This window comes from Atractosteus spatula, chromosome 6 (genome assembly GCF_055471065.1).
Source record: "Atractosteus spatula isolate fAtrSpa1 chromosome 6, fAtrSpa1.hap1, whole genome shotgun sequence".
In the NCBI taxonomy this organism is placed as follows: domain Eukaryota; kingdom Metazoa; phylum Chordata; class Actinopteri; order Semionotiformes; family Lepisosteidae; genus Atractosteus; species Atractosteus spatula.
Genome location: NC_142711.1, coordinates 64,434,332 through 64,459,483, shown reverse-complemented (window position 1 = coordinate 64,459,483; position 25,152 = coordinate 64,434,332). Strand labels below are relative to the sequence as shown.

Genomic DNA, 25,152 nt, shown 5'->3' with positions numbered 1-25,152 from the left:
AACCTTTGTAAGATTCAAGTGAGAACATATTTTTACACACATTTTAAACATTTCACCCCATTAAAAATTTGATTTTTTTTTTACTTTTTTGCTGCCCAGATGGATTTGAGTTTCCCCTCATGAATAGCTTGTCTCTATCACAGATGAATATCGTACAGGTGGTGGCTGATTTGACAGTCCCAGCATGTTGATCCCTGTTCCTGTCAGACCTTCAGACCTATATTTTATTGTACATTTCTGTGTTCATGTGGTGGGAGTCATTCCTTGCAGTGAACCCGTTAATTGTAGGTCCAATATGAAAAGCACATTGAATAGACTGTGGGGAAAAACAATATTTCTCTGATAGATTCTTAAAAGCATTTGGCATTTTATCAAACATTTCTCCCGGGATGGAATATTTATTTTTTACCCTGTGCTTCTGCACAATAATAATCAAATACAATGATTTTATATATTAAAAGCTTAGTGCAGTTCTGCACTTATGTACTTATTGTGCATAACATATTAAATCTGATGTAGCTTTACAGTGAAAAAGTCCAATTGCTTTTATTAAACTTGTTTTTTAATTTTGAAGAATGAGTCATAGTTGTTATTTCTGTATTTGATTGGCTCCCTGTAATTTCTCACAGTCCTTTTTTATCCAGACATTCAAAATGGTTTGTGTGAAGGAGAGTTATTTTATCAAAAATGATTCCCAAGAGAAGAAAGTAAAAGAGTTAAGTACATTAAGCGCACATCAGTAGTATAGTGCTGTAAGAGTAAAATAACTGGTGCTTTCTTATGCATTCCTGCTTGGAGCAATAGCAGAAAAAAATCAAGAGGATACCCTGCTATGATCGTGATTTACATTATCTCAATATTTTTTTGAAAAACTATCTCTTGCTTAATATCCAGTCCTGCTGTTCCTGTTCCTGAACTGTATAACCTTCCCAGACATGAAACGTGAATGGAAAGATAAAATGGGCACAAGCATACTGTATTGTGAATACCCAGAATATACAGTATCAGCTCCTTCAACCCTTGTGTACAATATGTGTGCATATTGTATTGGAAAGATACAGCACAGGGTATGCTTAGCTGAGCAAGTCTCGATCTTTATAGAGGTGTGAGCGGGAATGGACTAGAAATGGTTTTCTCCTAACTTCTCATTTTAGCACAGAAGGCTTTTTCAAAACCCAATACTGTAACTTCGTTTTTAAAAAATTGCTTAAATATTCAAGAATAAATTGTACCACATTGCACAGAGCTAACAGAAAACACCAGTGTCTAGGGTGAAATTTGTCATTAGATAGATTATCACAAATTTATTTAAGAAAACATTTAATAAACAAAGATTATCTTCATCAAAGGTCAGCTTTCAATAATGTAGCCAGAGTGTGTCCCAGTAGTGTCAACATTTACAAAACCTGTCAAGGAGATCAATGAGGAAAGCTCTCCCATCTGGAGCACAGTGAATACAAGTAATAATAAGAGATTAGCTGGAAATGAAACTGGTGTAAAATATCGAATTCTCTTTTCCTCTGATCAATATTGCAAGGAACTGTGTGGTGGTATGAGCTGCTAAAGGCTGAATTTTATTATGAGTCTAAATGGTCATTCACCACCCACAGCCGAGCGACAGCTGCTAAACCAGCCCCACAGTTTCCATCGATTTTTCTCAAGGCCCGTCCCTGTTTGCACTCGAGTGACGAATTGCTGGAGAAAACAAAATGCCACATGTTAATATAATGGTGCATTTCAGCATGAATATCCATGAATCACATTCTGCAGTGAACACTGAGAAGATAGCACTTGTACAGACCGGTGAGAGGAGAACAAAACTGGGCCAGGAAACAGCCACGGGAGGCTGCATGATAGAGTCTTCTATTGCTTTGAGGAAATGGACCAGGCCACATGAATAACAAGAATACTCTACATCAGGAATTGTGTGGCACCCCTGTTTATACCCCATTGTCATGATCATTGTGATGGTTATTTTATTGTAGTTGTTGTAGTGACAAAATTGAGTCTGTTGCCAGGAAAAAAAAAAAGATGTGCAAATAACCCCACTTTGTAGATAGTGGATATTTATAGCACTGTTCGCTTTCAAGGTCCAGAATAGGAGTAACAGAATCAAATGACAGACAAGCAGATGAATCCCTGCTCTGTCAGAGCAGTCCTAAGTACTAAATGTAGTAGTTCAGGTGGGGAGCTGCGTTACGCATGCGTAGGCTGCAAAGGAACAAATAATAGGTTTATTCCATGCTGAAAAAAAGGTGAAAGAAAACACAACGTTTTGGCTGTGGAGCCTTCTTCGGGTGTGAGCACACCTCACACCTCACTCCTCACACCTGAAGAAGGCTCCACGGCCAAAACGTTGTGTTTTCTTTCTTCTTTTTTTCAGCATGGAATAAACCTATTATTTGTTCCTCAGTACTTAATGCTGACAAGGCCAAACGGAAGACAGTTCAGGAATCCTCAAGAGAGCTTTTCGATTGTGCTCTGTCTATATACCTTCACCCCATCGGGGACAGGCAATTCACACAATGAACTCTTTCTCTGTTTAGGTTTTGTTGCTTTTGTTGCTTAAAACACAAGCACTCATCACTTGCATAGAGATTAGAAAGTTTGGCTAAGCACTTGATTTAATTAGGATGCTGAATGAGGGCCTACAAGAGCAAGCACGCTCTCTTATCAGGGTCATGACTGAGGAGCTGCAAAACCACATAAAAAGGACTTTAGCAAACCCCCTCAGTGCCTCATGGACATGTAGGCAACAAGACAGGCCTCCTCACCAAACTTTTCTTCATCCCACAATACATCCTACATGGCATCCGTCCTGTCCACGTCCCCTGCGATGCCATCGACAGAATGTGGACCATAGTAAAGAGTGGAAAGGACTACCTCTGGAGGGAGAGGATCATGGGGGTGTCAGTCAAGGGTGTGGGCAGTCTGGATATGTCCCTCATGATGGACAGTTACTACCTGAGACATTGGTGAGGAGTGAGGGAGCAGCAGAGCTCTGGAAAACAGAGGATAAAGGAATTCCGGTTCTAGCTCAATACTGATACTAACACAGACCCTGTGAGTGGAAAAATTAGTTACTTCTGATACTGTATATACTAACACCTGTATTTATAACATTTAAAAAACAGTTAATGATTTCATTGAAAAAAATGAACTGTATATTTGTTTAAAGAGGTACTTTTTTAAATGTCCACAAAAATGTTTTGGTGCTGTGCACACAGCATCTGAGTGGTGTAGCTACAGTCAATTACTCATTGTCGCCTAGTCGTTTGGCCCAACATCAAAAAGACGGTTTGAATTCATAGCTGTTAATTAAAATGACTGAGAGTAATGAAGCCATGAGCACATTTAGGAGATGAAACTGCCACTAGTGCAAACAGCCCTTGAGTGTCAGATGAGTCGTCACATTAGCTCCCTTAATTCAGTTTCTCATGTCTGCTTGAACCAAGACTGCCTACTTACACATTCCCCTTTGTTAAGAGTGTTGCTTTGTACTAGTGTGTCCGAGATAAAGCTGTCAATAGCATCCTTCTTGACTATAAAACCACTTTTGGGATCAAATTACCTTTTTCTCAGTGCATCTTACATGTAATTTTTTAGGAAGAACTTACTCATCTGCATTCCAGTAGTTTTATTATTCATCCACGGATGCATTTTCTTATTGTAATGATGCAGCGCTGAGCTGGAAAGCACCCCATCTGTGAGACAGGCTGAGGAGTCCAAATACTTGGTCAAAGTGAAGGTAAACAAACAGTTGAGAGCTGGGACAGCCCTAGACAGGCAGACAAAGATGGACAATACAGGGGCTGCGCTGTGCATGCAGACAGAGGATGGATGAAGCACGTGCTGCGCTGTACAGGGAGACAGAGGATGGACAGAACATGGGAGGTACAGAGTAGCTGAGTAGAGTAGCTGCACAGCCAAGCAAGTCTGGAAAATCAGGAAGCTTCAGGGTCCCGCTGGTCTGGTCTGTGACTGTGAGGGTGTGGAGAGGAAGGAGCAGACTAGGATCTGTCTGGCTTTGGGTTCCATCTCGGGATAAGGCAGATGGGCTGAATCAGTGAATCAGTCAGAACAGCCGGTAAATGCTAAGAGCACTTCCCTAGAGAAGTATTGTAGAAAAGCTCAATGACAGAGTACCTGACCATGGGCACATCTGGGTTAAAGTATCCTGAAGCTGACAAGATAGGTACCCATTAAGTGGGGGCTGGTAGCTGAGACAGCTGCCCCAAACACGTTCCCGTGGCTCCGGGGGGTGTTCACGCGAATCCGCGTGTGAACGCGGCCAGTTACCATGGAGACTGAGGGCTGCGAGCTCTGGCTCACCCGGGTACAACACATACAGTACGTCACGCAAATAATGTAGAACTTCATATAGGGTCAGAGAGGGGATTAAAATGTTAAAAGAATTTGTTTTGCCCAGCTTTTCAAAAAGTGTTGCTATTACAATAAAAAGTCAGCTGACTGTAATCCTGCTGACCGATATACACAAAAAAAGAAATAGACATCAACCCATATTCTGTAAAAGTACATTCTGTGTCTGACCTTGTATTAACTTTCCTGTTTCTGCTGTTAATTATACATACCGTATTCAGGTTTCTGATAAAAAAGAACCATACACACACACAAATCAATGCCAGCTACAATATACAATGAGCCTGGAATTTATGTTGCAAAATGACAAAGTAGGCTGTTACAAGCAATCATAAGAGATATTAAAGCAAGCTGTTAGTTCATTTACATCTTACAGTATTTGTACCTCGGTCTGGCTTGTGATGTTATAGGCCATTAGAGTTTAGAAATAAATACAGTTTGGGGAAATTTCATCGTTTGTATTCACAAAGAGAATTGAAGACAAGTGATAAAAGTGTGACTCTACTTTTCTCCTTGAGAGCTTGAAAAGGCACATCATACATTAAATAAAGCCACTGTAAGTGTGAATCGCCTCCTTCACAAGTGGATCGTGTTTTGCTTGTCGTGTTTAGTACGCAGGCAGTTGTAATTGCGCTTCTCTAGGTTTCTCAAACTAGAAAGCCTCCCACAGAATTGGGCAAAGAAGTGGAGTCACAAGACACACACCTCCTGTGTTGTGTTGTGTGTGTTGTGTGTGCTGTGATGTGGCCCGACAGGGGCTCTGAGGACGGGAGCTGTGGCTGTCGCTGTTCGCCGCTCCGCCCTGCCGGTTCGTCCCTCACTAGCTGGGCGCAAACCCGGGAGATCTCCCCCCAGCCCGGGCGGCTGAGTTCCCTGCTATGCGCAGGGAGGGCGGTGACGACACTGCTCTGCAACCAGCTCCGCTACAGAGCCATGTCTGCGTACTTCAGGACATCCCAGGAGCTCCAGTTCAAATCGCACTTCAGGTGGAAATTTATTTTTACACCTTTCGAACCACAAGAAGCTGTATTTCTCCACTCTGGTCCTGAAGCCATCTCCACTAAGCCCTCAGTTAATTAAAACCTCAGCTGAACCAGGTGTTTCCAGATGTCAAATAATAGGTCGTCTTAAGCTGCTTACATTTCTATGTGATTTTAAATCTCCAGCAAGATTTCAGAACTGAAAATCAGTGATAAAGTCTAATTAAGAAAATCATTAGTGGAAGATTTCAATTAAACTGAAATAAAAATTGAGCCTACTGTACATCCATACCAACCACTCCCTTCAGATTTTCAATGTATTTTCGCAATAAAAATAGCATATGTATATTTATATTATTTTAATTTAAAATCCATCAATAATGGGAATTAGGCTGTGTACAATCTATATTGTATGAATTACAAGCTTTAAAATGCAAGAACAAATAATTATGTCTACAAAAAAATACATTACATCTGAAGAAAGTTTATATTATTTTTCAATGAAAATGAAGAGAACTATATATTTATATATAATATATTAATATATTTATATATAACATACTCCAGCAGCCAAATCACCCTGTAACTCACAATGGACAGCCCAGCTGGAGCTCAGCAGTGGTGAGCCTGGTCAGTATCTGGATGGGAGGCCTCTTGCTGCTGGAAGAGGTGTCAGTGGGGCCAGCAGGGGGCGCTCACCCTGTGGTCTGTGTGGGTCCTAATGCCCCAGTATAGAGACAAGGACACTATTCTGTAAAAAGGTGCCATACTTTGGATGAGAGGTAAAACCGAGGTTCTGACTTTCTGTGGTCATTAAAAATCTGAGGGCGTTTCACCCCGGTGTCCTGGCCAAATTTCTCCCTGGCCTTTACCAATCATGGCCTCCTAATAATCCCCGTCTCTGAACTGGCTTCATCACCCTGCTCTCCTCCCCACTGAGAGCTGGTGTGTGGGGAGAGTACTGGTGCATCATCCAGGTGGGGCTGCACACTGGTGGTGGTGGAGGGGATCCCCATTACCTATAAAGCACTTTGAGTGGAGTGTCCAGAAAAGTGCTATATAAGTGTAAGGAATTATTATTATTGTTGTTGTTGTTGTTGTTATATATTATATATATATAAAATGTATATTTTTTGTCACAAAATATAGTAAATAGAAGCTCTAAAGCATTTTAAATTTCCATACAAAAAATTGGGAGGTGCAAAGGACTTGGGGGTTGAACACTGAAAGAATAGTAATAATTAAAATGATTAAATTAGCATCGAAATCTGCCAAAGCAGATCATCCTTGACATGAATTTGAAGATAATTCATGCCTCTGGTGAAATTAACGTTTGGTGAAGTCATCATCATTAGGTTGTTATTCTTGTCATGATCAACACTGATCATTAACACTACACGCCTTTCCCTGATATTCGTTTCCTGGGATTGAAGCTGTGCAGGAAGCTGGAAGGGAATTACATTTCAGGGAATGGACATTCTTTTTTGTCTTCGGTGTTTCAATGAAACTTTTTAACTTGCCACTGGTACCAGTATGTACTCTCGAATACCAAGTAAATATGTCAATACAATCCTCCTAAAGGCATTTTTGATAAAGACTGTACATGAAAAAAACCGAATCCTTTTTAATATTTTAACAATACTGACATATCATTAGGCTGAGCTAATATGCGGAGACTCTGGTACTTTTAAAATGGGAAACAATACATTTCAGACATTGCAGGAATCGTTTGTCCAAACCAAACACTTCATAATAATAGGGCAAGATGATCACAGCAAGATCCCATTTGCTTGATAGTGACTCCTGATTCTTCAGTTGAGAAGGCATCAGGGTGCACATTATGTAATGCATTAATATTTCATACTGCCACTTAACATCGGAGAGAAGCTGCACAAACAGCACCAGATGTATCACAGGAGGAGAAGGGTCATCTTTTTTCTTCAGCTTTGATGAGGAGACGTGTGTTCAAAGCCACATTCACACAAAGATTTAATATTCATTATAGACTTGTTTTTGTTGCAGGTTTCTCTACAGATTGCCTCTATAGATAATTTAAATACAGTTTTCTTCAGACTGTTTAAAGGTTATTACTAAGGCTAGATTCTTGTAAAGGAGACATTAGGAAATACAGTGTGGCAATGTACTGTACCATATATCTCCAGAAATGTAGAACTTTGTGTTGCTGCTACAGATCAGTGTGGAGATGATGTGCAATGTTTTACATAAATGAAGAACAAAAAAAAAACACTTTCAATGAATTGAGCCATATTTCAAGGTGGCTGAGGATGCAGATTAATGTATTCATTTTTTAGATGCTGGAACGCTGACAGAATGCTAATCTGATGACTGCAAACACCTGAGGAAACTAATTAAGATCATGGGTTTACTATTTACACAAGGATTAAGAACATAACTGTCCATTTTCATATCTGGAATGAAAACATATGTTGACGCTTGTTAATTTATTAAACAGAATAGAAGTCTTTTTGATCTTAACGCTAACACAGACATTAAATCTAGCTTGGCAATAAAAAAATGATTGTCATGGGTGTATTAATTCAAATGTAGTGGTTCATAACAAGACTACTACAGCTGCTATGACTAAAAATAAAATAAGATACAGGTCCTAATGAACAGAAAATAACAGGATATATCTTTTGCTCCTTCTACAGCTTCAACAGCCCCTCAGAAACTAAAGCCTGACAAAGCCCATGGGGTAGAGGGTGTCATCTGGCCACTGAGCTCATCCAGTTCTATTCCCTCAACATGTGAGCTCCACACAGACAGACTCCCCCGGTCCACGACTGAACCCGGGAGCTCAAAGACAGCAGGACTTTGCCACCTTCAAAACACAGGCCAGATGCTGACTTAATATCTTCACTGTTGTTCACAAGACTGTGTTGTATTCAATGTCAGGTCATATATTTTAAATATATGACTTAAATATATTGCTCACACCTGAAGAAGGTTCCACAGCTGAAACACTGTGTTTTCTTTCTTCTCTTTTTAGCATAGAATAAACCTATTACTTGTTATTTTAAATATATGTGTATCAGGGCCTTTGGAAAACAATGATCATCATAGCATGCCAGGTTTTAGATGCAAAGCTACGTATCCTTAAACCGTCAACAATTCCGCAAGTAAGGCTTCAGGCACCAGATCCAATTTTAGATGCTAGCCTCACTAAAGACTGTGCCACACAAAGATCTGGACTGTGGAAAAATTCTACAGGAAGAAAACCTGAACCAGCTTTTCCCCTGAGAAAGTACTCAGCAAGACTGCAGGGAAAATACGTACTGGAAGTGACTCATTTGCTCACAACATGTATGAAATCACTCTAAGAAAAACCTCTTTATAGCCATTAAAACAATCTATAAAGGATGTTTCTACAACAGAGACCAAAGCAGAAATCACCAATGAAATACCAGAGATATCAATTTCAATTTAGATGATTTGTAAACGGGTCCCTAAATGTTTAAAAAGCAACATCAAAACTGAAATTGAGCAAATATGTCACAAGTGCCTGAATGGGGTTTGATCGATTTTGGAAGCCTCATTAAAATGGTTCTTTTCAGTTTAGAGACACTAAACAATAAATAAAAGAAAGAGATTGTTACAGATTCAGTTATATTAACCAAATATTTTATAATAATTTTATTAACAAAATACATGCTGTTATTAATCTTTTTATGGTGAGCATATTGCACAGAAAAAGGCGTAGCATATAGTATTTCAGAGAAATAACCTATAGAAAACATGAATACAAACCCTTTCTATCAGGCTATTCTTTTCCCTCTTACCATCTCCACAATTGCACCATCACAGAATATGTCACTGTGGAGAATGCCAGCAAGAACAGTAATAATAAATCAGAAGTAAAAGTAAGAAGATAAAAATACTGTCCTTCAGCCTTGCTTAAAAGTGTTTTTACCTAAAGCTTTGGGTTTAAAGCAGATGCTGTAGCTATACCCTGCACAACACTGGTGAACTTAATGATTTTGATTACTTTGTAAACAGCAGTATTCCAACTCCATTCAAAAGTGTGCTAAAAGCTTTTCCAAGTTAATAAATACCCTTTAATTTGTTTACTTCCTTCTTCAATCCTTTATCTGTGTTCTTTTCCCCCACTTCTTTAATTCGAAAAATCGGCAGACTGATTAGCTGATCGTTAGCTGAAATCAATTTGAAACTTACCAGGAAAAAAAGAGAGAAAGGGGTCAATTTTTAAAAGAGATGTGAGGGTTAAACCTAAAGCTAATCTACTGACTGTTTATATTTGCATATATTGTTTCCCTTTAAAACAAATCGGTATTTAAATCAAACATATTTACATCATTACAATTCAACAATTACAATACTTTTACAACTAGATAAGTCTGTTCACTCTTTGTAAGGAGCCATGTTAGCAGTAACACTTTTAGAGAGGTCACGAATAACTAATAGTCCATGGAATAAAAACATGCAAAATGAAACTGTAAGAAGAATTAATCTAATACTGATACTAATTAAAATGTTTTATAACCACCTTTCTTTTTATCAATAAATTAAATTAATTTGAAAATGTCATAATGAGTAGGTTCATCGTGTGAAATATTTCCAACGTGCAGGGTGTGGACTGTCTATTGAATTTCTTTCAGAAAAGCAGAGTAGAGATGAAAAATGATAATTCCTCACATTCAAGAGACCATAAGAATTGTACTTTCGCATAGTTTCCACTTGCGTCCAGGGTCACTGCCTGTAAAGATTTTGAATCCTTGAATCATGTCTCCTGGTAGTTGTGTGTGCTCAAGACTAAAAACATTCAGTACTTTTAGCTGATAGCTGCTGTATAGGAAATAGCTTTAAGCCTGATACTGCGCCTGGTTTCTCTTCACTGGACTGATTCCAGTGCAACAATATCTATTTTATAGCACTGCATACCAACTTGTACACAGTATTGTGAATGAAGTCTTAGTGCTGCATGTTGTAATATTCACATAAAATTCCTTAGTTTAATGTCTTCAAATTTTATCATTTCCTATTTTACAGTTTTTATTTTATTTTTCCTGTTCTTTTAAAGTTTATGTTTGGATGAACACGTGCGCTAGTCCGATGACACACATGCGCTAGTCTACATCAAATGTTGTGAGAATACAGTACATGACCCCTGTAAATACTGAACCTGCAGAAGTGTTTTCTCTAGCAAATAGCCATTTCTGAAGCATTGCATGTACTGTACTGTATCTACACAGCTGAAATGTGTGAACTGGAGACCTTCAGAGCCACAGTCCAGCAGGATTGACTGGTCACCCTTAACTCATCAATTTCCAAACACTATGATTTGTTCAATTAAGTAGTTTAGAGATCGTGTAAAATGAAATTCCCGACACCCAGTAGCTCTCAAGAATGGCATCTGGTCATTCTAGACTTAATTGAACTAATTAAATGAATAAATGGATCAAAGCTCTTATTCCAAATCTTGGATCTAATTGATGTTTGTTTTTCATTTTTCATTTGCAGCTGCTGATTCTGTGTGTTATGACCACCCTGTTTGAAATAGCCAGTTCTGTGAAATGCGTAGCAGCACACGGGAGAGTGAGGAAACGCAGGCAGACTCCTCCCTCCTGCCCACCTGTGGGTCGCAGGCGTTTTAGCACCTCGCAGGCAGCACAGCCCTGCACTGATCGCAGGAGATTCACGCTCCTTGCAGACAGCACCCCAGTACCCTGCAGGGGGCGCTGTGTCACAAAGAGAGCCTGAGAGAGCCCTGACCCACTTATCTTTCAATACCAGCTGGTGACATGACCAGGCTCGAACCTGAGATCATAGACTACTGGCTGAGCCACTTAGGCCCCACCGATCTACTGTATAAGACCTGCTGGACTGTGGCTCTCCAGCACCTGACTTGGCATCCCCTTATATATGTCTACACACATCTCTATGTATTAAACAGTGGCTACATATAGGTACTGTATGTACGTATTGTTTTTTCAGGGAAAGACAGATACCTCTGTCAGACCGAAACTTATATAATAGGTTTTGTGTTCTCCTTCGCCTTGGTGACAGTTGTGTAAGTTCACGCACAAATAAGAGATTATTTTGGCCAAGCTTCACATCTTCATTTGGTGCCTATCTGTGGTTCTCTGCTTCTGAAGGTTTGAAATGGAGAGACGTGGAATTTTTCAAACGGATCTCGGCTTCAGCGAGATGCAGCTGAAATGATTATTAAAAATAAACTCGGGAACATCTGCGGCTTATTTAAGTGTACTAAAAAAAGCACGTAATTTTTTACTGCACATCACCTAGAAGTGTGAGATTTCAGTACTGTACTTATTGCTTTATGTCTATGGGCTTCTCTCACAAAGACTGAGTAGACACCTGCAGGAGATGCCTGTATTAACCATGCCTGATCCATGAGTAGGCTCCTATGTACACAGGAGAGGACCCCTGTCCTGCGAGCATGCCACTGGCAGGGCAACATGTGTAAATTGAACCAGGATTTTTGAGAATATGAAGATGATCTTTGTCAGGGCATTGACTGAGGCCTTGGGAGTGATTTTTGAACCCTGGTTCAACAGAAGATCTGTATTTATTATTGACAAAATCTAACAGCATCCTCAGACTGAGGAACATACAACCTAAAGAGCAACCATACAAGATTTTGTCTGCTATTGAAAAGTGACATTTAAGCTGCCGTGACAGTGATCAAACAGTGATCATCCCCTTTCAAACTACAATAATACTTCTAAATGATTTTCATTGTTTATTGTCATCATTGCAAGTTTGAGTATGACTGGATTGTTTCTATATTACAGAGCTGGATAACTAGCAATAAAAACAGTTCAAAGACTTAATCAGTTTAGGATTTTAGATCAGACAGCCAGAATCAACCCAATTTTCCAATGGATTTTAAGGCTGACAGTGTATATTTGAACACATTTACTTCCCCACAGTAAAATGTTCAATTGGATGGTTTAGAACTGGAAGATACTGTTTCTTTATTCCATTTAGGTTGAAATGAAACACAATTGAGGTAAAAACTCAATCTGAAAGGACTCCTCTGACAGCCACTTCAATGTTTCACAATACACTGTGCTTTGGAGAACTCAGTCATTCTGCAATCACTTTCAAATTTACAAGGTTTTGTTTCCATTGTCAAAACATCAGCCACCGTTCCCTGGAGTGTGATGTGTTCCTGCTGCCACACAGCACTTCAGATGGAAGAATGGCAAGTGCATTTGCCATTTGGAATTTAGACTCAATGCCAACTAACTGATTACTGTACATGTACAGTATGTGATCATGTGGTCGTGTGACATGTCAAACAATCTCTTGCATGACTGTGCTGGACTGTATCTGGCCTTTAATTCTTTGTGCTGGTTTGGTTGTTAGACTGGAAGCTGCAACACAGCTGTGTGCCTGAATGCTCTTCATTTTACTTCACTGGTCCCACTGGGAACACCTTTGTTTCTACTGTCATTGACTACCTAGCTCACCTGGAATATATATTAATTCAATGTCAGCCAGGGGCAGCTATGAATGTCTTATTTTGGTTGTATAAAAAAAAAATACTTATTATTCTACAACTGTCAGGCTGTTTAGTTAAGTGTAGATATTGTTTTTCTGTCTGATAAAGAAAAGTGCAAGACCTCCTGCTAAGAAATACACACTGTCGGTACAGGAGCTGAAGAATGCATAATCATGTTTAACAAACAGGTCAGACTGGTGAGCTGTGTGAGTTTGCGAAAACTGTTTCTTTAAGCTGTGGTTTCAGGTGTGGGTGTGCTTTCTTTCATTTTACTTTTCAGTGTGGAATTCAGCACACTTTACAGGAGAGAACTCTATTCCTGATGAGTGGCGATATGTCTTCTACAACAAGACTTCTAGCAGCACTGTCTTCATACACTCAGGACTTGCGCGACTTTTATATGACAAAGAAAAATCTTTTTTTATTTAAAATGTTTATATACAGTATATAAATATCTAATTATAGCATAATCATCAAAATGAATTACATTGTCCAGGTTCCAGCTGAACCTGTGGATGGACAGGAAAACAATTCAGAAACCGGTATCACTGATATAATCCAGTATTATCAGTATCATTTACAGCAAAGGAACAAGTATGGGTTTGTTCCATGCTGAAAAGAGAAGAAAAGAAACACAACGTTTCAGCTGTGGAGCTGTGGATTTTGGTGGTGTGTCACACCCGAAGAAGGCTCCACAGCCGAAACGTTGTGTTTCCTTTCTTCTCTTTTCAGCAAAGGATACACATTAACTTGCTCCTTTGCAGCCTACGCATGCTGACGCAGCCGCTGTGCCTACTTGAATCACTTACTTACAGCATCTGTAGAACATAAATATAAAGTACAAAAGACGACAGATCCCTACAAAGATCAATACCCAACATAAACAAAAACATTATTGGAAGGAACATCTCACTTTAGAATTTCATATTTTTATCATTCAAAAAAATGTAAAATGATCAAAAGTGAGAGCAAGTGTAACAGCAAATATTCAGTTAAAGAAGATTAGCTATTGCAAGCATGGTATTCTGTGAGCCTCCTCTAGGAGGAAGTGTAGAAGCCCTGCTTAGCAGCTCACGGCTAAGGCGGGCCATGACGGAGAGCTGGCTGAGTCAATTCTCCCACCCTCATAAGGCTGTCAGACCCAGCTATCGACTCAGGGCGTCACAGCACAGTAGAAGTATGCCTTATATGTTCCCAATCGATCTCAGGGAGAGGGATCCCACTGTTCTGCTGAACAGCAGAGTATTCTGTAACATACTGAATGAAGCAGCTGATAAACACATTGCTGACTGATGACTTAAGGAGGGAAAAGCTCAAATTGTGATGAAATCCATAGTTGGCATTCCAAGCTTTTTAAACTCTACTTGATTTAAGGTTTTCATAAGCAGCCTATAAAGCTTGCTGCACTTAATGCATTGATAGTATACAGATATGCTAACAGCTTATCGAATTAATAGACTTACTTAATAGTCTAGTACAGGTAGTAGTAGTCTACTAGTAGTCTAGTAGTCTTAAGTCTCTTACTTTTAAATACTTAATTTTTGTTTGATCTATTTCATCTGTATTACACAGAAGAGATTGTAAACGAAATTCAATCTCAAAATTTTCCTCAATGAAATGTTTGTTCTATATTACAGAACCCGGGAGGGGCCATCAATAGGAAAATAAAGATATATCGAGGGAACAATTTACAGTTCGTGCGCACGAAATAACGTTTCTAACTCTTTCCTTCGCAATTGGTCAACAATAAAGCCAATCACTTCTTCCATGTCTGCATATCGCCGTCGGTAGAGCCCATTAAACCTGAGAATCCTCTTCATTTGCCGCTTGCTGACAGTGATGCCCTGTAGTTCAAGAGTAGCTACAATGCCCTCATAACTCATCCCCAAAGCAAAATCAAACTTAATCAGTTCATCTCTATCCATTATCCTATCTACAGCAGTGTCAGACAGTTAGGCTTTATTGTACTAATATAAAGACATGGTAACGTGTAAACTAGTGTTTGATGTAGCATTGTCAGGAGCCGGGGATAATGCTGGCGTTTTAGAAGCTTTCTACTGTATGTGCGACTACCGTGACACAAAGGAAACGAAAGGAAAGAGATGTCGTTATGTCACACGCACAAATTAAAGACAACGAGGGAAAGATTTAGTTATTTTGTGCGCACTAATTGTAAACCAGTCCCTCGATATAACTTTTTTTTTCTTACTGATGGCCCCTCGCGGGCTCCGGCCGTACTATATTGGTACTGAAAGCCAGAGTGTTGTTTGCCTGTCAGCTCAGTTTGCCAGCCAAGCAGGCACAGTATTGCAGGTGAAGTGAGTGACACAGCACAGGCAGGGGGTTACAGTGCTCCTTCCATCTTTAGCCATCAACACACAGCATAGCGGAGTTGTGCATTTGAATGGCAATAGCATTGCAGTGTCCCCACACTACACACTATTTCACACAGAATTGCATTATTCGTTGTAAGCTTCCTTACTTTTACTCAACATTAAATATTTTCATCTACCTCCTACCTCTCTGTACAGCAGGTACTGTTGTTTTGCCCAAGTGATTTTAAGATAGTCTTTTTTTTCTCCTATGAAGCATGATAGAACTTGGGGCATGGTCATAGATGGAATAGACAGCATTTAAACCAAGAGTTTAATGATGTCTTTACCCACTATAACCCTGTCTGCTTAATTTTGTTTTCTCCACCCAGTTCCAATGAGCAAACTACAATGAAAAAAAAGAAAAAGGAGCACTGATTAGTTGAGAAATGGGGGCTCAGCTGTTGACAATTAGCTTGTTTCTCAAACTCCAAAAAGGAGTAAGGGCGTGGCAAGCGTAGTAGTTTGTCTTTCTTGTTTGGCAAAGACCTAAATGTCTGGAGGAGTGGGGTTGCTGCTGAAGATTAGAGAACAAAGAAAGTTTTTGAGCTTTTGAACCCTCAAGGAGAATTAAGACTGTGAACTAAAACTCCACAGCAGAAGCTGGACCCTGACGATTAGGCAAAAGAGTATACCTGTGTTACACACGACAATATTCTAAAAACACCTTTGTGTGGCTATTTTTTCCAGTGTTAGATACTGTAACAATTTGCAGTCCAAAGATCCTGGGCCACAGTGACATGACTCCCTCAGTCTCACAGAAGAAACAGGGCTTTTAGCACCTAAGCACCCTGAAGGTAGTATTACTGTATGTTTACACGCAACATGATCCAACCTGAAGAGAGAAACACCGAAAATATTCATTGAGTGCCTGGACTTTCAACGTAACTGCTATACAGTACTAACACCAAGAGTACTGTAGGTTTCTGGCTATTAAAGTAATTCAAAACCCATAAGAGATCCCTGCATTGTGGAAGTGTAAATTTAATCACTTCTGAGAAAAACAGCAGTTTTGTCACTGAAGTTCTGACAGAAAAAGAAAGATATGGATGCTGAACTGTAAAACATTCAAGTACTACAGTATGTATGAAATATTTCTTTTTAAGTAGTTGCCTACTTGAAGTAATCCTTTTAAAAAATAGTTCAGCAACACTTCTAAACAAGATAAGAAAAGATACTCCCAGATGCTGGAGAACACAAAAGAGAATCAATAATATTTTTTGCAACAATAAAAACAACACATCTGAACAGTATGCATCCTCTAAGCCGATTTGACAGTTTCACAAGCCGAAAAAGGGAAAGCTTTTAAAGTCTGGGTGGTATGCCATTGAAGATATGAGCACTGAAATATAAATCCCATTTAAAAACCTGAACCTCACTTCCAACACTGTCGCCAAAATTACAGCATCATGACTCTTAAAACATCATGAGTGCTTTATAATTCAAGGCCAAAAGCCTTGAGCAGGTGCATTCTGTACAGTGTGTGTTATTTCTTTATTTGAAGGTTATTTTTGCCAAAGTCATTGGATTCTTAAAAGGTCCTCTGTGAAGGAACTCATTTCCCAGCAGCCCTCAGTCACGCAAGACCAAGCTAAACCACAGGATTTTCTGCTCATATATTGGTTGAAGATCTCTAGTCAGCAGTCAGCACACCAATATATCCTGCAAAATCACCCGGAGACTCATTTATGTTATTTATGGCATTTATGTTATTATGAATGTACAGTCCTGCAAAAGTCAATTCAGTAGTTTGGTTAGATCCTAATGAATAGTAATTAGAGGTTATTTTGCAGAGCCCTCCTAGCTGAGAGAATGGCAGTTTAAGTGTAAGGATGAGGCTGACGGATCCCCCTCTCAGCTTTATGAGGAATGAGCCAGGGAGCTGCAGCAGGAGTTGCAGATGGGGAGACGGGAGGGGTGTAAGAGAAACATGCAAAGAAAAGTCCAGAAGGCAAGAGAGAGTATAGGAGAGTGGAAGTACTATAGGAAAGAATTCAGATCTAACCTTTCTCCCAAACATCTGGTATACACTCGAATCAGTAACATCAGTCTTCAGCACTCTATTCAGCAACGTTCAAACCTCAAGAAACCCTTTACAATATTTTTATTTAGGGTGTTTCTCCTCCTGCCAGCTTTATTGTATGACAATTTCCATGCCGTGAATCTTTTCAGATTTTATTATTGCTTCATTCAGTTTTTCAGCTGTAATCAAATCACAAACCTCCAGCTTCCACAGTATCCTATCACAGCCTACATGGTATGGGACTTTTTACAGCTCTGTGCAGCTCACAAATCCATGGTTAATAACACACCACAATATTAGGCTTTCCTAAGCTCTGTGCTTTCTGTCCACTGAACAGTAGCAAAATTACAATGAGAAATAACCTAAGAAATATGCTTTACCTTTGGAACTCAAGACAATATTGTGCCTTCAAACCAAGACCCCAGACTAAAGTATTAATTTGTCCTTGTCACATATTTATATCTCATTAAACTCCCATATCAATAGTCCTTAAAGATTAATATTGCATGTCTGACATAATAACTGTGTCAATTTTAATGTTCTCATTTCATTTTTTTTTTCAAATAGACTGTAATTATATTATCTTGCTTCTGGCCAATTTCTAATGTACATTTAAATAATGATCCCCTTTCTCTGCATGCAGCACAAAATCCAGAAATTGTATTCACCAGAAAAACTGATAACTGGGAATATTCTTTATAATGTACACTATGCACACCTGTTTAGATTTTAAAAATGCATCATTGATATTTCATGAGGTGTTATTTCAATTTCTAAAGTAAACTCTAAAGATGCTCTTTATCCAGTGATACTGTATCTACAACTGAATTCTTGTCCTCTCAAAGGCTGTATATTTTCACTGCCTGTCCCTTAGTAAATTGCATCTGTTAACAGCAACTTGAAAACTGCCTCAGCAAACAGAGGAACACACACAAACAATCTGCCAATAAACACATCTTCACTGTGCCAGTGGAAGATTTTCTGACTGAGAGAGTTTTAACTTCCACATCACATAACTGTGAATGTGTCAAAATGCTCACATGCATTTGTAATTTCATTTAGCTGTGAACTCCCTGAGGCCAAACATTATCAAGTGTGATGTAGAAACGTACAGTATATCAACACACGCTGTAAAGGTAACAATTAAGACAGAATTGTTTGTCTTTACCTCTGAAAGAGAGCTATTCTTTTGTTTCCTACTCAAAGCTTCAGAGTTTAATGCAGGCTCAGTGATTTTCCACCTGTTGCACCATTTTCTTTTTTTCCTTCACAGTTTGTGACAAAGGATTTCATTTCTTGTTCTCTATTAGAATGGTCAAGGAATAGCTTTTGGAAATGCAGAACACAGAAACAAAAGCTGAAAGGCTTCGAACTAAGAAACGGCTCCCCAAGGCTACAGTCGTTGTGCACAAACAAAGGTCTGCTCAACAATGGCTCCCACACAAAGACAGCTATGCACAATCCTAAAAGATACACTAAAGATTTGGGGTCTTATTTTAATATCAAAATGATCTGTGCCCTCCTTCTTGTTCATTACCTATTTGAATAAGTTCCTTTATCATATGTTTTAATTATTAGTTTGGTTATTTATTTTTACAGTTTTTTAAAACAGCAAGTTAGCATTGTTGGCTTTAATCTAGAAATTCCTTTAAACATACTGCAGTAAATCTTAACACAGGATAACTGTGAAGCAGAAATTAAATCGGAGTGCACAAAACCATACCAAGTGCATTCCTAAAGCTCACAGATTTTGCCAATGAAGGATACAGTGTCATTAGTCACTAACAAAAACTTCACACGTGATATTCAGTCCTGGGCAGAAACTCAGCATTGAAGTTATTTTATAACCAAACTGACTCAACTGACAGCTCCATAGCCTAACCTTAAGATCACGGGTGATTTTATATGGCAAAAATGATGCTGTTGTTATGCCATATAGATTTTGCTATACAAAATCTGCGGTTGTCTGGGAATGCACTAGACATGTTTGTGTCTGTAGACATACAGTAACTCCTCTGTCATGTGCCGTTTGGGTGACACGTACTGTACGTGTGTAATTACCCAGGCATACAGTCCTGTGCAAATGTTTTAGACTTTAGATGCTGTTATGAGCACCAACAGTGTACTCTTATTAATATATCTTTTTTGGTTGACAAGAAATCAAGATAATCTTTATTTCACTTTGATCAGCATCTTTAAAAAACTTGAAAACTCAAACCAACATGAAATGTTGCTGTAGCTAAGACAGTCAAATGTACTTGAATTACTGTGAGGTGTTCCTTTTCATTAAAATCATCTGTTCATCTCTATGCATCATAAAACACTAATATTCTCTGTAGTTTTCTCTTTTATTTAAGTGAAATAAGATGTTTCACTCATTAAGTGGATAAATAATAAATCTTATACCAAGTATACTAAAACCCAGGGCAGTTGATTTAGATATACAAGGTAGAATGACATTCAGTTTTTTAATAAACATACAGTATGCAACTATCGGCCTCAGCCATTGAAATTAATCATGTTCTTCTTGTCAGAAGGAATCTACATTTACATATTCTAACAAAAAAGAAAACTGACACACAATATAAAATAAGGCTTTCGGTTGGTTACATTTTCACTTGTAAACTACACAATTAAAAGAGTACAAAAAAGAAAGGCTAACTATGAAACAATGACAAACTATGCTATAGCATTCAATTATTCTGTATACTTGCAGGTTATAAAGTTTTCTGTATCACTTTGCTTTGTCAGTTTATAAGGGATACAATACACACAGATACAATTCCCATTTGTTGTACAAATAAGCACACCCCCGAGAAAAAGTGTGAATATGCCATTCATCCTGATTCCCTTTTGATTTTTAATCTCACAGAAATATTAGGTTTACGATTTTGTGTACTCTGCTCTGTATAGGTCACTCATTGAATAAATACTGGTGTTTTTATTAGCAAAGATTGTTGAGGGTTAAGCAGTATGTTACTGGAGTTTATATTAAAATGAGATCCAGCATCACGCGAAGAAAACCTCAACACTTTGCTTGCCTACACAAGGACTGTACAAAATGAGAAATTTCCCCAATACTGCAGAATTGCAGTATCTGGGGTGTGTCCAGGTGTGTCAGACTTTGAGAAAGACACTGCTGTAAACGTACTGCACAATCTGCCAGGTGTGTCCAGGTGTGTCGGAGTTTGAGATAGACACTGCTGTAAAAGTACTGCACAATCTGCCAGGTGTGTCCAGGTGTGTCCAGGTGTGTCAGAGTTTGATTAATAAACTGCTGTAAAAGTACTGCACAATCTGCCCCCTCCCGTTGGAGGGCAGTCTTTGCCTGCACTCCCTCAAGAGCTGGTCAGCTGATCCTGAACACCACAACCAGCTAGCACCTCACAGACTAAAACCTCAGAGACTGACTCAGGCTGGGCTTCAGTCAGCTCTGTTAACCACAGCCTGCCAGTGGCACGCACCTGTGAGCTAGACCCGCACACTCCTCCAGCTGATGCCACTGACGGATGAGCAGTGTGGAAAATGTAGAAGGACTCTCACACCATACAATCAGGAGTGAGATGCGCGCAGTCTCCATGGTGGTACCCTGTCCATGGTGGTAAGAGGCGCATGATGGTCAAGCCTCTCTGGTTCCGGTAATGGGGAAGGATAGTTGTTCTCTTCTCTGTCTATTCAAGACTATGGCTCCTATACCTCACAATAAACTGAGTCACGCAGTTTCATTACAACAAATGACATTTCAAACAACCCAGTAATTATTGTTATATACATTTAAAATGTTAGCATTTCTATCATATACCATTCTTACAGCACTTCCCTCTGGAGAACAGAAATGTAGATTATTGCAGCAGGATAAATTTCTAGAATTTCTCTAAGTAGAATTTATCCAGACACACGTACTGTAAATCAGAAGTTGCTGAGGGATTATGATTCAGAAATATTGTACTTTAACAGTGAACAGTAAAGTATCTGAGCTCTTTCCTGAGAAGTCGGTCTGACATTATTTTATCATTGTAAGCAGCAGGTCTTTTATTAAAACTGGGAGGCGTATGTACATAAGAATCTTCACAATCTAAACATACATTTTGAAATGTCAGGTAAAAGTCAAGTCCTTTGGCAGGCTATAACACTACATTAAATAATTGCACCCTATTGCTGCTGCTTTTGTAAAGAATCCTGTTCAGATAATTATTCAGATAATAATTTGTTAGAAGTATTAATCATGATCGCAGAATCTAAAATGTGTTGCGTGGTTCCAATGAAATTTACCACCTAATAACTCATCATTAGCTGAACATAGGATTTTTAATCAGAACCCACATATTGTACCTTATTAATTATTATTAATCTCTTATTTTGCAATCTTGTAATATTTTAACTGACATAATTTCCTTAATAAATAATGTGGAATCAGTGATACAAGGACATACAGCTGGCAAGGACAGTAGCCGAAGACCCTGAAAAATCAAATCAAATCAAAGTATCACACCAATATCAGGAAACAACATAATTGTCTTGCTGTTGATGCTATTTAGACAGAGGTAACTCTACCGCACCTTGGAGGAAAGGACAGGATCTTTCCAAACTGAGATTGAAAAATCAGCATCTCTCTCATCATAAAGCTTTTGCATGTTCCCATGTCTGTACTGAGTTCACAATACTTTTCACCTCCTCTGTAAACAAAAAACATCACTGAAGACACAGAAGGAAGGATAAGATGATGCATAATGAGTCGCCGACTTCCAAAGAAAATTCAGTGGTACCTGAAAAGCTCCCAAGGGCAAAGACACACGGGGAAGATAAAGGTCACCTCCCTTTCGAGCATGGCAAGAACCAGACGAAACTCTTTCTGCGTGGCTAAATCTCACGAGATGCTTCTGCGGGAACTGCACATTTGCGGGCCCTGGATCAGAAAGCTCTGGGGTGGCAGAACCCCAGAGGCTGAGGGGGCTGGAGGTGGGAGAGGCGGGCTGGGGGCTGAGAGGCAAATGGAAAACTAAAAGTGGTTCACAGAAAGATCGGTATAATCAGCACAAAAGGTAATGTGCCCCATTGCTAGATCTGGTGCGTAGGTAACAAACTTGTGTCTCGGTCAACCCTTTAATGACCTTTCAGTATTTACGCACCACTTGCTTTTTATTAGGGAAAATAAGAACATTTTTTTTTTCCCTCATTATCCTAGATTTGTCTTCACAGCTCATTATTATCAATTATATTATCTGAGATGTGCGGAACACGAGCCGAAGGAGAGGGAAGTGGCAGGGGGAGCTGACACACGTCTACTGGTGCTGCTCAGCTGAGGACTCGCTGTGCAGCTCGAGGACAGGCAGGCAGTTTGACTTGAGCTCAGACCCTAATTAGCAGCCAGGTTTCAAGCAGGGAAGTCGTGGACTCTGGACCTTCAGACGGGAGGACTGGCACTAATGAGCCCATTACAAACTCACTCCTCACTTCAGAAAACCTGTGTTTGCAGCTGCCATTGCAAACAAAGCTACAACAGAGCAGCTCTGTGAAGCAAGAGCGCCCCCGCTGAAGAGAAAACACAGAGAGAAAGGACCGCAGAGCGCACCAATGGGCCACTGAAAGGTTTACCCCGTATTTAAGATTAAACAATGCACACCACTACACAGAAGAGTGAAAGAACTCATTATAGAGTGTGCTGCAGAAACTATTTTCGTGAATCACGCTTATGTCCAATTATTCATAATCCAACCCAGAGATCAATTAGTTACACATTTCTTTCTACTACTCAGAGGAGGTGTGTCTTTAATATTTAATTATCCGTGAAATTCTACACTATTTTGGCCTGCTTGGACAGACTCCAGAATGACCTCAAACTGTCTTCCACTGGTCCAGCTCCATTGTTAAAGCTCTCACTCGAGACAAGAGCACCTGGTCTCCCTTTTCTGATGTTGTCATTAGACATGGAGCAAATCATTTGACGTGTACTAAGACAGACATTAGTCAATATGAAGCAGTGCAGGCTGTGTCTCCTTGTAAGATGGTCTAAATAAAGCTACAATGATTTAGTTTGGCAGTTTTTTTTGGTGTCATTAGAGCTTTAAGTGCAAGTGGAAATACTCTGTTCAAAAACAGGGTGACAGAATACAACACCTTTTCGTCACTTAAAACTTTACAGGCACTAGAGAGAAACATGTACTGAAATAATTGTATTTCCTCTTTCTTATTCAAACTACAAATGAAAGATACAGTAGCTGGTAGTCAAAGTGCTGAAAAGGAAAAAAAAGAAACATAAATGTAATTGAATAGACAAAAGTTGACAGTATAAATCACTGTAATTAAACATTTGTGAGTTGTCTGGGGCTGGTCATTAATGTGGGATTTTGACATATTCTTTACAGACAAAAATAAAATGGCTGCAATGCAGGAACTCATGCATAATAGAGACACTCTATCTGATAATCTGTAGAATCAAATCACTCACAGATTAAATTTTGCTGATTCGTCCAGGATTCCACCCAAGATCAGGGAGCTTTTTACTACAGAGTGACAGGTCTGAATCTTCCTGGACTGTCACAGTAGGGGTCTTAATTATTCTATAACCACTAATGTGTATTACCACATCTGACAAGGGGATCACACCCTCATCGTCAATAATTGGAGTGAGCAAAATTGCATTTGCTACAGGCTTCAAACAAGTGCGCAGAGCCTTTACAACTTAATAGGTGTCAGGCTATGGGGATCACATTACTGCTTGCATCAGCCTTGCCCTTCTGCAGCAGCAGTCTCACAGAGGCACAGCTTGCAGATTTCTGCACTGCCTGGCGGAGCTCTAACCTTATCTGGGCTCAGCCACTATCAAGTGTTTGGACAAGATAAGAATGCATTTGCATTTTTAATGAGATTTCAGTGTCCTGACTCCTTTGCAGATGCTCCTCAGACAAATACAAATGAATGCTATAAGCACCTCCTTCTTGAAGAGCTTATTAAACCAAACACAAGGAGATCTGTTTTGATCATTACCCAACCACCCACCCCCTCCCCTTCAGGCCTGAAACAAATAATCCCAGGACAGTTTAGGACAATAGCTCTCTGTTGATCCGCTAGTGTAAGAGAAGTCTCAAAGAACGAGAATAAAGTAGAGCTGACCTCCAGATTAAAGACTATTGTACATAAAGCACTGAGCTCTAGAAGGGCTCTCTGTTTGATATTGCATGCTGGTTCACATTTGTGAAAAATTTAAACCCCCCTTTATGTCCCACTCCCCTAATAAGAAAAGACATTCCACAACAGGTGTCCACATGCGTGCAAAGCCCTGCGAGAATTGAGTTTCTAAATTCCTCAATAAGATGGGAAGATGTGTGGGTATTTTACCTACTGCAAGCTTTACTAGAGCTACTAGAATTTCTATACTGTTTAGTATCAACATTATGATCAATGTTACAGCAGCTCCTCTTCCCCTCCCTCTCCTGTAGAAATCCCAGTCCTGTTTCATGTGTTGCCAGTGCCTCTAGCTGAATATGCAGACAGTACAGACACCGAGAAAGACGCTGGTCCTAAATCTGCCGACGCTCTTCGCTCGTGCGAATGCGTCCCGTTTTAAAGATGCTGCGTTATTAATCATCAAAAGATAACTGCTTCAAAGTGCAAATGGTGGTCATTTACTGAACTATAAGCTCCATGAAAATGTGCGGTGCTGTGTGCCATTTTTTTAAATTGTCTCAGTCAGGGAAGATAAATTTACCTGTGCGGTGCTCCCTTTTGGACTTAAAAATGAGATAACTTCAGAAGAGAGCCTCCTGGCAGCTTATTAAACCCCACAATTTTCCTGGAATTTTTACGCTTTTATTACATTACAGAGGCTCAAAGTGATCATCGCTCTCATCTGCAGCCCTGGGAAAGTATGCTAACTCGACAGTTACATTT

The 25,152-nt window shown here is 39.4% G+C and overlaps 1 protein-coding gene across 1 annotated transcript in view; it reads right to left on the bottom strand.

The window, feature by feature from the left end:
• LOC148833189 (catenin delta-2-like) overlaps positions 1-25,152 on the bottom strand; it is a 313,017-nt gene that overhangs the window by 164,915 nt on the left and 122,950 nt on the right. The gene's annotated exons all lie outside the window — the stretch shown is intronic.